The following is a 13,720-nucleotide window of genomic DNA, read 5'->3' as shown; positions in this document are numbered from 1 at the left end:
TGTTAGTAGTAACCAAAATTAACATGTTAATAACTATTATAAATGGTGACGAACAAATAAAAAAGAAGTTAAGTGGTAAAATTCATATACATCATTTTGCAAAAGATATTGAAGGTAAACAACTAAAAAATTGGCTACAAGCAAATAATTGTAACTTTTCTTAATACAAGAACATCTTTTGATCGCTTAACAGTCATAATAGAGTCCGGATTTCTAAGCATAATGCTTAGGTATATTAAAAATTGAAGGCAGAAATATTTTCTTTTTATATATAAACAAAATATGTAAAAATAAGTCATTTGACAAGAGCTTTTTTATGCTTTTTGATGCCAATGTGATCTTTTGTCTGTATTTGGGGCCAAAAATATTGATTTTCAAAGAGTAACTGTTATAACAATTATATAAGTTATGTAAATATATATTTATTTTATTATTTTTTTTTATTTAAGAAATATGATATTTATGACGTAATTAACAACTTACTGTTGTTGGCCCTATTATCCACACGGTGTCGGGAATATGACCACTATAAAGTAAGTACATTTTTATACCTAATTATTAAACTTTGCACCTATTATAATAAAATAATTTCAGAATTTTTAACAGGTTTAATAAATGTTAAGAAAATACAATGCATAAACTTCAAAATATCTTATTTTTCACAATAAGTGCATAAGAAAGTATAAATTTTGCCTTTGGCTGTCAGATCCATGCACTCTTCTTGGACATAAGTGCTACATGTGTGCTACATAGTCTCATATCTGCAATTCTGTATTCTTTGCATAATTTGTAGAACCAAGATTCTGGATTTTTTTGTTCCATTCTTCTTAGAAGGCAATGACTCAATTTTGTTTGTTGCATTGAGTAATTTTCGTAATATTGACGAGTCTTTTTCACTATCTGTAATATCCGTATTGGCTTCAATATTTTCTGAATATCTCAAGTGGCAAGAATAAAGGTTGAACAAGAACTGTCGGATGAAATAAATATAAAAAGAGAAGTGAGACAAAGCTGTTTATTGTCGCCTTTACTTTTTAACTTATATTCGGAGGAAATATTTAAGGAAGCCTTATTGGAGAACCGAAGATATTATTGTGAATGGAGTAACCGTCAACAATATTAGATATGCCTACGATACCTTAGTGCTTGCTAATTGCGGAGAAGACGTTCAAAATCTAATGAACAAAATAAAACAGACTTGTCATCAGTATGGATTAAAACTCAACGTTAAGAAAACTAAATATATGATAGTTGGCAAACAAAATTATATACAGGATGACGGTATAAAAGTCGGAGATGCCACACTGGACAGGGGAGAGAAACTCGTGTATCTCGGCAGTAATATCAATGAGAGCTGGGATCCAACCGCAGAAATTAAAAGCCGAATAGAACAAGCCCGAGCTGCCTTTGTAAAAATAAGAAACGTACTTTGCAGTAACGATCTTAGCATTGACCTTAGAGTTCGAATGACATCTTGCTACATCTTTCCTGTCCTGCTGTATGGAGTGGAAGCGTGGACTCTAACTGAGGCTATCCTTAGACGCTTGACAGCCTTTGAGATGTGGGTATACAGACGACTACTGAAAATAAGCTGGGTCGACAGAGTTAGAAACGAGGAGGTCCTTAGACGGCTGAACCAAACAAGACAACTGGTCAATATAATAAAGAAACGCAAGCTGGAATACTTCGGTCACATTATGAGACACCCTGAAAAATATGATCTTTTACACCTGATCATTCAGGGAAAGATCCAAGGTAATCGTGATCCTGGTAGAAGAAGAACATCATGGCTGAAAAATCTAAGGCAAGGGTATAAAAAATCAACTACATCGTTATTTAGAGCTGCTGTCAATAAAGTCACGATAGCGAATATGGTAGCCAACATGATATCCAACGATCGATAACGGTCATTGAACTAGAAGAAGAAGATTTTCTGAATAGCTGGGTCTCATACAGCTACCAAATAAATATGTAGTAACAACTTAAGCTCGAGTATTGATAACTTGTTTTCTAGGCTTTTTGTTCTTGATTGGTGTATTTTTAAGTGTTTCGAGCATACTTGTGAATTAAGTATTGTGGTTGTTTTAAGAACCAGTCTGATCTTCTTCTGAATTAATAATTTTATCGCTGCTAGTGTCATTCAAACTAAAGGATGAGTCAGAGTTACTACAGTGTCTAGACAGGCTTCTCTTGAGTTATTTTTGGGTTGTACAAGAACTCCGAATTTCTATTGGATTGTTTTGTATCAAACGGTAGAAAAAATTACCCCAAATCTACAGCTTTGTCCATTGCTTGGAGCTTATGTGTAGTATTATTGGGAAGACAACATAGAGTAATTTCGTACCTTTCGGCAGTTTCTACGATAGTGTGATCCAAGTGACATCTTGCACCATCAAATATGATAATGTATTGACCAGCAGTCTTAAATTTTAAGACGTCTTGAAGCCAAATTGAAAACGTTTTAATATTTATGCTGCTTTTTGCAGTTATTTGAACGACAGCACTTGGAGGAGTAAGTCAACTTATTCTGGCTTTCTACGTTTACTCTTAAAAAGCATTATTGGAAGGATTGTTGTACCAAAAGCACAAGAAACAATGGTAACACTTTCTCCATGTTCGTTTGGAACAACATGTACTCTTCTTATCCCTTTTTGCACCAAAACATTCTGCTATAGTGAAGTGTTAACCTAGGACCTCTCTCGTCTACATTATATATCCGTTCGAGTTTATCGATTAAGTCAATTTTTTTAAAATACATTCCACCTTAGCAAAATAATCTTTTACAATAAATTTATTAAGATTTTGTGCCCTAGCCTGATTTAAGGATTGCGCTTCATAAAACCACGTAGCCAATAACGACCAGAAATTTCTTTTATTTCTTTAAAATGATTTGGGATTTAATTAAGTTCTGTAAATCGATATACACACTTACTAAGTACCCTTGTAGTAAGTGGATAACCAACTTGCGAAAGACAGATAATACGTTAAACTAATTCTGCTTCTTGGGCATTTGAAGTACAGCTTTTCACACTAGAAAAGACTTTACTTGCTTTCCTTCTTTTAAATATCGTCGAAGTGTCCGCCTTGGGATGTGATGTGTACGGCTAGCTGTACGGCTAGCTGTGTTTACCGCGGTTCCATTTTCCATTGCTCTTAAAGCTGCATCACAAATGCCCCAGTATCAGACCCCGGCACTGATACTGAGGCATTTGTGATTGCTGTAATAAAATAAATCATATCAATACAGCAAGCCAAATATATATTGTAGAGTAATATAGCCACAGGAAGAGAAATATGGCCATTGCCATATAACCCTTTTCACCTGGCCGTATTGCTCAACATGTACATGATTTTTAAGGTCTACAAAACATCTAAGTACAATTAATATAATAAAAACTTATCTATTAGAACCAGCTAAGATTTTTTTTTTAAATATGGAATGAATAAACACCTACAATGGCGAGTTTTCACAAAAATGAAGTACTGGTTCAACGTATAGGAAATGTGGCACCATCTGTTCAACAATTTCGGCACTAAATGCGTATTACTATGCTACTCACAGTAGATATGTAGTACCCTATGTGATACCCATATATATATATATATATATATATATATATATATATATATATATATATATATATATACATCTAGCGGTTAATGTAAGCTCCGTTCTAAAACGGTATTATACTAACTCCAGTAAAATATACACCGTGTGTACTATTATCTGAGTAGCGCTTTATGTAGACTCCGACCAACATGTAGGATTAAGTGGACTCCACAAAAGGATAAACCATTTATGGGATCCGTATTTACCATTCTGTGTACATTTCTAAACTCCTGCGATGTTGCCAATAATTGTATTAGTAGTAGATTTTCAAATTTTACAGCCGGTACACTTTGGAACTTGAAATTTATTTAAATATCCATCAATTTAGTCATGGAGGAATTTCAGGATTATTTGGCTAATGAAGTTAAATATAAATTGTTAACCGACACATAACTTTAGTTTACTTTTTAGTTTTAATAAACAAGACGGTAATTTATATTACTTGCTTTATATATTTTCAAAAATAAAGTGTCTATTATAAACTTGGAAAAGTTAAGTTTCCATTTTTATTAATTAGTATTTTTTGTTAAAATGCATTGGCACTGAAACATTTAGTCCATAAATGTACGTACATCGGATAGAGTAATCGTGTAACAGTTTATGAAAGTAGAAGCCCCTTCGGTAGGATTATAATGTTTGTTACCCTATTAATTCAAGAAAACTGTACAACAGGAAGGTCTTTGTAATTTTTCGATTACTGTAGATTATGACATACAATATTTGTTTCATATCGTAGTTGAATTTAAACTACCATAATTTATAAATTAATCTTTAATGACATAATTTTTTACTGTCTAATTTCAATAGGTATGTCGATTTTTAATTAAAATATTTAATGCATTAAAGTCGCGTAGAGATTTTCACTAAACATTTAATTTTAAAGATATTATTATAAAAGTCCAAAAAAAGTATAAAAGTCTAGGGAATTTAATATCCCACTATAGATTTGTTTTATAGATTATCGTAAAGCGTTCGACAGAGCCAAATGGATACACTTATGACTGATACTAAAAGAATTAGGTGTACAACAACACCTAATTTTGCTTATAACTGAACTGTTCGAATACACTACTGGACCATTTAAACTAATATTAAAAGAAAATTGAACTTCAAATGGTAGATTAGCTAACGAAATATAAGTATCTGGGAAAAATTTCTCAAACGATATTAATATTGAAAGAGACTTTAAAGAGCATCTGACACAGCATGCTAAACCGTAAGGCGCCTTAACCAAACAATATGGATATTTGAGAAAAATTATAGCTCGTTTCAGAAAGAATTGTAAATATAACATTAATCTAGATTAAGAAGAAACGCTGAAGAAAAAAACAGTAGCGGTTAGCCTAAATAAAGAAAGGCAAAAATAGATTATATTTGATGTTTTGAAAAAATCGATCCGAAAACCGTATGAAAAACATGTCATAGTATGGACATCGTGCGCGGCGATGCCTCTGCCGTCTGCCTATATCGGAAACTTTTACTACCATTTGACTATTTGTGTACGATTTTGTGTAAGGTTAAGTGGCACACCACAAAAAGTGTTTTTATTTTCTCTTTTGTTTAATAATTAAAATGTATTGCTATACTTTTAGATGTTCCAAAAAAAACAAAGGATAATAAACATAAATTATGAGGTACAAAATTCTATTATTTTCTATGCGTAAGTTATTATAGACACATAGGCTATCACACAGTTAAAAACTATGAAACCTACGAAAAAAATACAGTAGACTATGACTACATTTGTGTTTTAGCACTATAGTAAGAACAAGATAAAAATCTAATTACCTACATAATTATATTAACGAGAAGTTAATAAAACTTTTGATAGTTATCAGTAAGAGAAAGCCCATTTCAGACTAGATTATGAAAAATGTTGTTGGTTTTACAATATCAGGTACATTTATATAATGATAGGAATACAAAAATAAAAAAACAACTTGCTTTTTCAAAACAACAATCAATCACTTCATTTTATCACAAAAACTTTAAAAAATTGCAATGTAATTGAACCCATTTTGTGAGCTATAACACTCTTATGCGCTTTAGGAGCACAACTATCAGCTAAATGTTCTTCATGTGGGAGTCCTGAGTAATAGTACTCCAACATGGTTCTCCTGTAAATTGTCAAACTTAGTCTTAGATAACAACGACAACCTTCTTAGTATTTATGTACAAGATACCGTCTACAATTATGTGATTATGTGTACGTGCCAATATTCTTTTAAAAGAGATTAATAAAATTCGCGGGTAGACACCGCGACATCGGTATGTCCCGTAGCGATAAATTTACCATTTTATTGTAATTAGCATTTAAAAATGAAATTTTCATCTTTCATACAAACATCGATAGTTTTTAGCTATGGATGTATTTGGGTCACACAATCCTGTAGCAGATTTAGTCTAAAAAGTTTTATTTTACGCACAATTAGCACATTGGCTCTGGAAATGACCTATACATATACATTATTAATTATTTCCAATCAAGATTTTTAAGCAGCTCTGCACCATTGGTTCATTTTTGTTGCTTTTTTATTTGCCCTTTCTTTTTATCGTCATCATTACATAGCGCTACAACACTGGGTGAGTCTTCGCTAACTACAACTTTTCTCCACGTTGATCGGTCTTCTATGAATCTGCAATCAAATGAAATATTAATTTTTTGAGATATCCGATTTTGTGTCCGATCTAACTTAGTCAATAAAATTAATTCTCCTGGACTTATAAGAGCTTTCTTCATTCAGTATCTGTTCCTAATCTATACGGATTTGTAGCAGTATAGTAATAAAACCTTATTTGTTTTAGTCATTCTTCATAATTCGCATCACTATATTAAAATAGGTCTGAAGTTGTTCTTTATTTCTTCAGTGGCTTTATTATTAACTGTGATTATTGATTCAATATATTTAAAGTCTTCCATACTTTAAAAAACGTAGTTGTTGACTTTAATGTTTTATCTAAATTCATTGAATTGGTCTCTTCTGTGTATTTGCTTGTATTTGGTTTTCACCTCGTTGATTTTAAGTAAAACTTTTTTCATGCTCTCTGGACTTTGTTGAAGCTGTCGTTTAGGAACGGGAGAGAGTTTCCTATGAAATCTATATCATAAGCATCATTCTAGGAGCTGCTTTGTTAATTGACCGTTAATGGATTACGTGTTAAAAGGACGTTATTTCTATTTTGGTAAGCTGTTCGTTCATTTTTGATTTATTTGAATCGAGAATCTGTATTTTATTAGATCTCTGGTTTATTTATTTATATCTCTGGTGTTTTGTTTCCTGTATCGTTATTACAAGGAGTTTGCTGGATACCGAAATAGGGAATCCAGTGGTACGTACATGATCTTTTGATTACCAACATTAGAAAATTTGTCTTACTGTAAAATCGTGATGATTTTACTAGAAAATATAATGTTGTTTAATAATAATGAAGTTGTTTCGCTTTGCCTTCTCCATCGAGGTCGCAGTGAGACTGCTATCGTTATACCTTCTGGTATTTAATATTTTGCCGGTCAAGCAACAATTCCAAGAGTTATTAACTTGGTACTGATATCTCTGCTTCCCGATTTTAGCAAGCCATTAAAACTGCTACATTCATGCTTTCTATTATCCAACGACCAGCCAGACGATTATATATAATAGCCAAGGAAGGTTTTGGCAATTTAATAGGTTTTTTGTGTGTTAGAATATAATTTCTCCAAAAAAGTAAAGATTATCTATCCGCTATCCGGATTTAATCCATCGATTAAATAATAGAATACTATTGAGTAATGCTATTACATACCAGCAAAAAAAAACGGTATAATAGTTTATTCGTCTTCCGGGTTTGGACCGTGTCATTTGTGAGTGACCCAAAAGTGGGTTCATCTCTTGAAAGATGAACCCACTTTTGGGTCACTCACAAATGACACGGTCCAAACCCGGAAGACGAATAAACTATAATTCTGACTCTGGCCGTGGAAGCCTACGATTTCAAAAACGGTATAATAGTCAGTAACGAGAAAACCAGATAAATGTTCATTAAAAGACAAAAGAGACGATGTAGAATAGGGCATATAACGTAACAATAGACCCATATAATTTTGAAAGGTTTGAAAATTTAAATCCAGAAGTGTAATACAAACTACTAAAATCAGGATATAAAAAAACAATGTAAGTAAAACTCACAAGAAAAGTCCCAGAAATGTTTTACGACCGGGAACTAATGCTAAGGTCAAACAGGAAAATAAAGATTGGATTTAATTTTTTTGCTTAAAACTTAGCATTGCCAGCTTGTATTCTGTTATTCTCTTTTGTAGTGTTTTTGTTAAAAGTGCTCTTAAATCCCAACTATTTAGGCTGATGAACCATTTTAAAGTTGTACTGGTCTATTAAAATATTATGTCCTATTCTGTTTCGTAGTGCTCTTCTTATGATAGCCATATATTTTTTTTATTATCGTTGATTTGGAGGACCCTTTTCTGCGCTTTTTCTATTGAATGTATTAATGTTTTTTTGTTACTAATAATTATACTCGCTACTATATTAAACTCATCCTCGAAAGTCCGTATAATCTGAAGACCTTGATTATTAAACTGTGAGATTTTCTGTATTAGCTTTCAGGGCGATGCTTTCCAAAACGATCGTAAACACGATTGGAGATACGGCATCTTCCTGTTTGAGGTAACTGTACATTTGAAAGTAAGTTGGCAGTTATTTCCTTAGGTATGCCTAGTTCTTCCATAGCATTTTAGTTACAATCTTATAATTATATCATATGTTTGTTTAAAATCTATAAATAACTAGCTTAATGTTTTTTTATTCCCATTTCATTTCCCATAACATTTTTCATTAAGTATATAATGTTCCTAACTTCACATTAATCTTTCCTGATTTCACATTTGTGGTTGCTGTATGTCAAAGAAGACACCATTTTCCATAGCGGGTGCTATGATTCCAATGGGATAAAGTACAGCCTACATATTTATTGCCAAAATTACTTTGCTGCTGTATCGAGTACCGTTTACTGGTATATGAATTTTGTTACGAATTTATCTTGTGTGCTGAACTCTATCAAATCTTTTACCGCGAATTGAAAAGCACCTTTATTTATAACATTTATTTTTAACGTTCAGTGGAATATTTTACGTTTATCTAAATAAGTATTTACTATAGTGTATAATAGTTGTAATTTTATTTTACTATTTGTATCTATATAGGTATAATTTATAATATATGAATTGTCTTATATTATACAAAATCATCCTATTTGTGTAAAGTGATATTTATGTGGCAATTAGTTGTAAAGTCATTAGTCTGTCCTGTCGTATCAAATTTTCCTGCTAATTTTTGTAGACAAGCGGTTTAGTTTATGTAATATAATATCCCCAATTGTTCTCATAATATTTAGGTTTCAAAACAGCTGTTACCTACGCTAATTCATTCACCTTTTTAAAGCACTTTGTCCAGTTTTCTGTAAAAGCATATTTATTTTACTTGTAGATTACTCCTTGTTAAAATTAATTTCTTAGGTAAGCCTTGTTCGGCATTAGTATTCTATGGTTTCATTCTTATGATTATATCATGTGTTTGTTTAAAATCTATAAATAACTAGTTTAATGTTTAATGTTTTAACTGCCTAATAGTGAATAATTGATCAACGATTTATTAAGTTGTTCTAATTCCACACTAATGGTCTCCTATTTGATAGTTCACCTATTCACTCAATCGTTCCAGGTGTATTAGAAAAAATACTGTATATCCTAATTATTAATATATAGCTTATATATAGCTTTTACCGCTACAGTTTGTGCAGTACATTTTATCATCACTTTTGTGTATGGGTATACTTTTCAGCAAGTTGGTACTTGCTCTTACTTCTAAATTGACATATCAGCTGTTTAACTGCCTGTACTGAACTTTCTTTTTCATTTTGCAAATATATATAAAAATTAATAAAAACCACTCTGACATACCGTTGATTGAAATATTGGATACCCTATACTATTTATTCAACGGAAATACTAAGATCACACGGGGAGAATATTATGGGTTATTTCTGGTTTGGTCAAAATTTACACTGAAATTACTAACAAGAGAGTGCTCTCACTTCCACATGTTGAAATTGATATATAGTACCAACAGATGCTAGTCATATACCACCAGCACTAATAAAATGGAAACTATCAAATTAATGTAAATTTCATTTAATTTCATTTAAGGAAACACACCTCAAAAATATTGAAAATAAATTAAAAATAGCTTAAACGTTATAGAAGTAACAGAGCAGCAAAGCTCACAGCATGAGAATAGTGCCTCGTACTTTTATATAGAAATTTGTTGACAGACAAATATTTATTTTTTTATATACTAGGTTCTAAAAAAAGTGTACTCAAAACAAATAAATATTATCTAACAAGTGTTTTATTCCAGTTTCATATGAAAGCACCAGATATTAGATATTATAAATTTCGTCATAGGTGCAAATTTGAAATGAAAACCAAATGATAGAGCATATAGTGAAATATAAATATCTTAGCCCTCTATTGCCCGACTTTTTTGTAAACTTTTTTGTTTATAAAATGTTTTAATTTGTACATGTGCTCAAATATCCATTTACAACAACTATTAATTTTTTTAGATTTTTTAAATTTCGTTTGGGGAGAGTTTTGGGAGTGTTTACCAAAAACTAACGAATTAAGTTTTATACTTATTTATTATGCAATTCAAAAAAACAAATATTTGTAGTTGTAAAACATAAAGCAACTTTACATTTATCGCACATTACTTTAGAAGTATTACAGCATCCTGGTTTTTCGCATCTTCCCTTTTTTTCAGAAATTACTGGCCAGTGAAGGGTTTGGTCAAGCCTAACTTCCTTTGGTAGGACAATAGCAGTAGATCCTCTCCTCTGTTTTTTTACAATTTCGTTCTCAATTTCACTGAGCCTGGGACGTCCTTTGTTTTTGATCTGGTCATTGCTTGCTAACAGTACGCTACATAAGTGGTACTTAAACTGTAACAAAGGCAACTTCTTTTTAATTTCAAAGTAATTACAATCACGACAGCAAGGGTAATCACAATCACGAGGATGCAACAACCAGCTGTTAACAACAGCTAAATCCAGAAGGTGAAAAAATATTTTTAGATAACACTTTTTAGATCTTATGTCTGTTCGGTAAAAAGCAATTAGTGAATCCATAAGATCGACACCTCCAATAAATTTATTATAAAATTGCACTGAATTTGGACAGCATACAATAATTCTTGATTTTTGTTTCTTATTCCACATCTTGACTAACGAAGTAGGCTCAGAACCAACAAATGTACTAAGCAAATGAACCGGTTTATTATCGTACCACTTTAACGCTGTTTGTCTTATGCCATCTACTGTAGCGTGCTTTTCTTCTACAGTACCTCTGCTCTGTTTCTTTATATTCTTGTCATCAGAAAAATGGCAATAAGGCAATCTGTTTGGAAGAACAGTTCCCAAACATTGCAGTTCACGTTTTTCCATTTCAATCTGCAACTGAATGCTATTGAACCAGTTGTCAAAATATACTTTATAGTATTTGTTTGGTTTGACTATCTCACACAATCTTATTACTACATTACCGCTGGTGTCTACATTAGGCAAATGAAGAGGATGTTTAACAGTTCCTGTATATAATTCCCAGTTATAAACAATACCGTTGCTATCACACAAAACAAATGCCTTGTATCCCCATTTTTTGGGTTTGTTCTTCATATATTGTTTTAAAGAATGTGCCTCTTTGAATGGTATCATTTGTACATCAATACACAATTTTTCACTCATTGGAATACTTTGAAAATTTTAAAATAGACCGTTGATGAATGGTCTAATTTTGTATAACTTATCATTATTGTTGACCATATTTTCGTTATTATTGAAATGCATTTTAGTTTTTATTTCTTCCCAGCGATTCCTAGATATAGTATCGACTATTTAAGCAACACGTGTTTCCTTCTGCCAAAATGATCTTGTCCTTGGCAAGCCATATATTGACATCAGTAGAACATATCCAATAAATTGGTTTAATTCTGCTAGTGTCATATTCAATGGTTTATTTATATTCTTTTGCAGTGCATACAAATTACTTTATTCTACTATGTTTTCCAGCATATTGGTAGATATCATCTTTTTAAAATAATGTAGAGGGGATTCCGGTTCTAATAATTTGCATGTTGGTGAATTACCTTTCCATTCTGGAATTGGAAATACTGTTCGGAAACCACTCTTCCACTGAATGTTTTTTACGATCATTTTTGACCTTTTGAGCACATTTTGTTCAGTGTGTTTTTCTGTTTTATCGGTATCGCCCTCATCTTCATCTTGGTCCAAATCTAAATTGGTATCCTGGTCTAAATTTGCTTCGTACAAATCATCTTCATTTTCCATTTTATTTGATCCTGGATCGATTGATATCTGAGTACCTCGAAAATTCATTATCACTTTCTTATTATCTAAGCAACATACCTGTTTTTTATCACAGTACTGAAACAACACAATAAAATAAACAAATGTCAACGGTAATCAATATCTAAATGCTGATATAATGCCTCTGTATGTATTTTAAAATATATTGTACACAATTTATAACAATAAATCACGATCGAAAATACAAACTAATAAGGCAGTCATGTCCATTTGACATACTGTTAAACATTTCCATATAGGTTTTGTCATAGGTTCATCGAGTGTATTAAAATGTATAACCAAATGTTGCCTGAAATTAACAGAGGGCATACTAGAGTCGTAAATTGTTTTAAAAAAGTTTTCTGCATCAAAAACTCCTTTGTTGCCTTGAGTACACACGGGGCTATAGAGGGTTAAAATAGCTGTATTGAGCGAGGATAAGGTTATTGATGAGGAAAAAAAGACCTATCGCTGAGGAAGTGAGAAAGTAATTGGCAAACACAAAGAGCACTTTAATTACATTAAATGAAATATGCATTACAATCTATCATGACACACATATCTTGATACACATGAAACAAGACAATTAATAAACACGTTAAGAGAATCTTAAGAAATAATAACCAAAATTTAATTTTTAGTACACAAAAGAAATAATGATAAACAGAAGATACACAAATTAAAAAAACGTTATCCCCTTATTGTACGCAAGAGAGATACCTCTAGGAAAAATCAAAACGATCGAAAATATATACCAAAACAACACAATAAAAGTAAAAGTAGAAGAAGAACTAACCGACCCTATTAAAGGTGACAATGGGATAAGACAGGGATATTACCTGAGTCCTCGAATTAAAAAGGGATACCAAATGGAAGAAAAACAAATTAAAATAATCTGCTGTGCAGACGACGCAATACTACTCTTTCACAGTGAAAATGATTTACAACGTATGCTGCACCAATTTCATATAACCGCCAGAAAATTTAACATGTTAATTTCCCCAAAAGAGACAAAATGCATGGTTACAAGAGCAAATTTACTAAGATGTAAATTGGAGCTGGAAGGTCATATAATAGAACAAGTGTTAGAGCTTAAATATCTAGGCATCACATTATCTAGCTACGGAAAGCTCGAAACTAAAGTGGAAGACCCAGTGAATAGAGCAAACAGAGCCACAGGCTGCCTAAATGAAACATTATGAAGAAATAAAAATATCGGAAAAGAAACGAAAGGCAGAATTTACAAAACAGTCATCAGACCAATAATGACATACGCGGCAGAAACAAGATCTGACACAGAGATGACCAAAAAGATATGAAACAGCAGAGATGAAAACACTTAGAAAAATTGATGGTAAGACACTATGGGACAGAGCTAGAAGTACAGATATACGACGTAGACGCAAGGTGAAGAACATCAAGAAATGGAAGAGTAGAATGAAACGATCGTATAAGCCGAATGACAACAAATAAAACAATAAAGACGGCAAGAGACGGTTAACCCATAAGAAGACGATCAGTAGGACGACCACGAAAACAATGGAAAGGCAACTTACTGGAGGCACATTGAAAAACAGCCAGAGTTATGTCTATATAAAAAGAAAAAGTAGAAGAAGAAGAAGATACACAGGATAAACATTAAAATAGTTGCAAGAAAGATAAAATAAATTAGTCATATTAATGTAGAATATCAGA

The sequence above is a fragment of the Diabrotica undecimpunctata genome, chromosome 4 (genome assembly GCF_040954645.1).
Source record: "Diabrotica undecimpunctata isolate CICGRU chromosome 4, icDiaUnde3, whole genome shotgun sequence".
NCBI classification, from domain to species: Eukaryota; Metazoa; Arthropoda; class Insecta; order Coleoptera; family Chrysomelidae; genus Diabrotica; species Diabrotica undecimpunctata.
Note: the sequence above shows the minus strand (reverse complement) of the source record.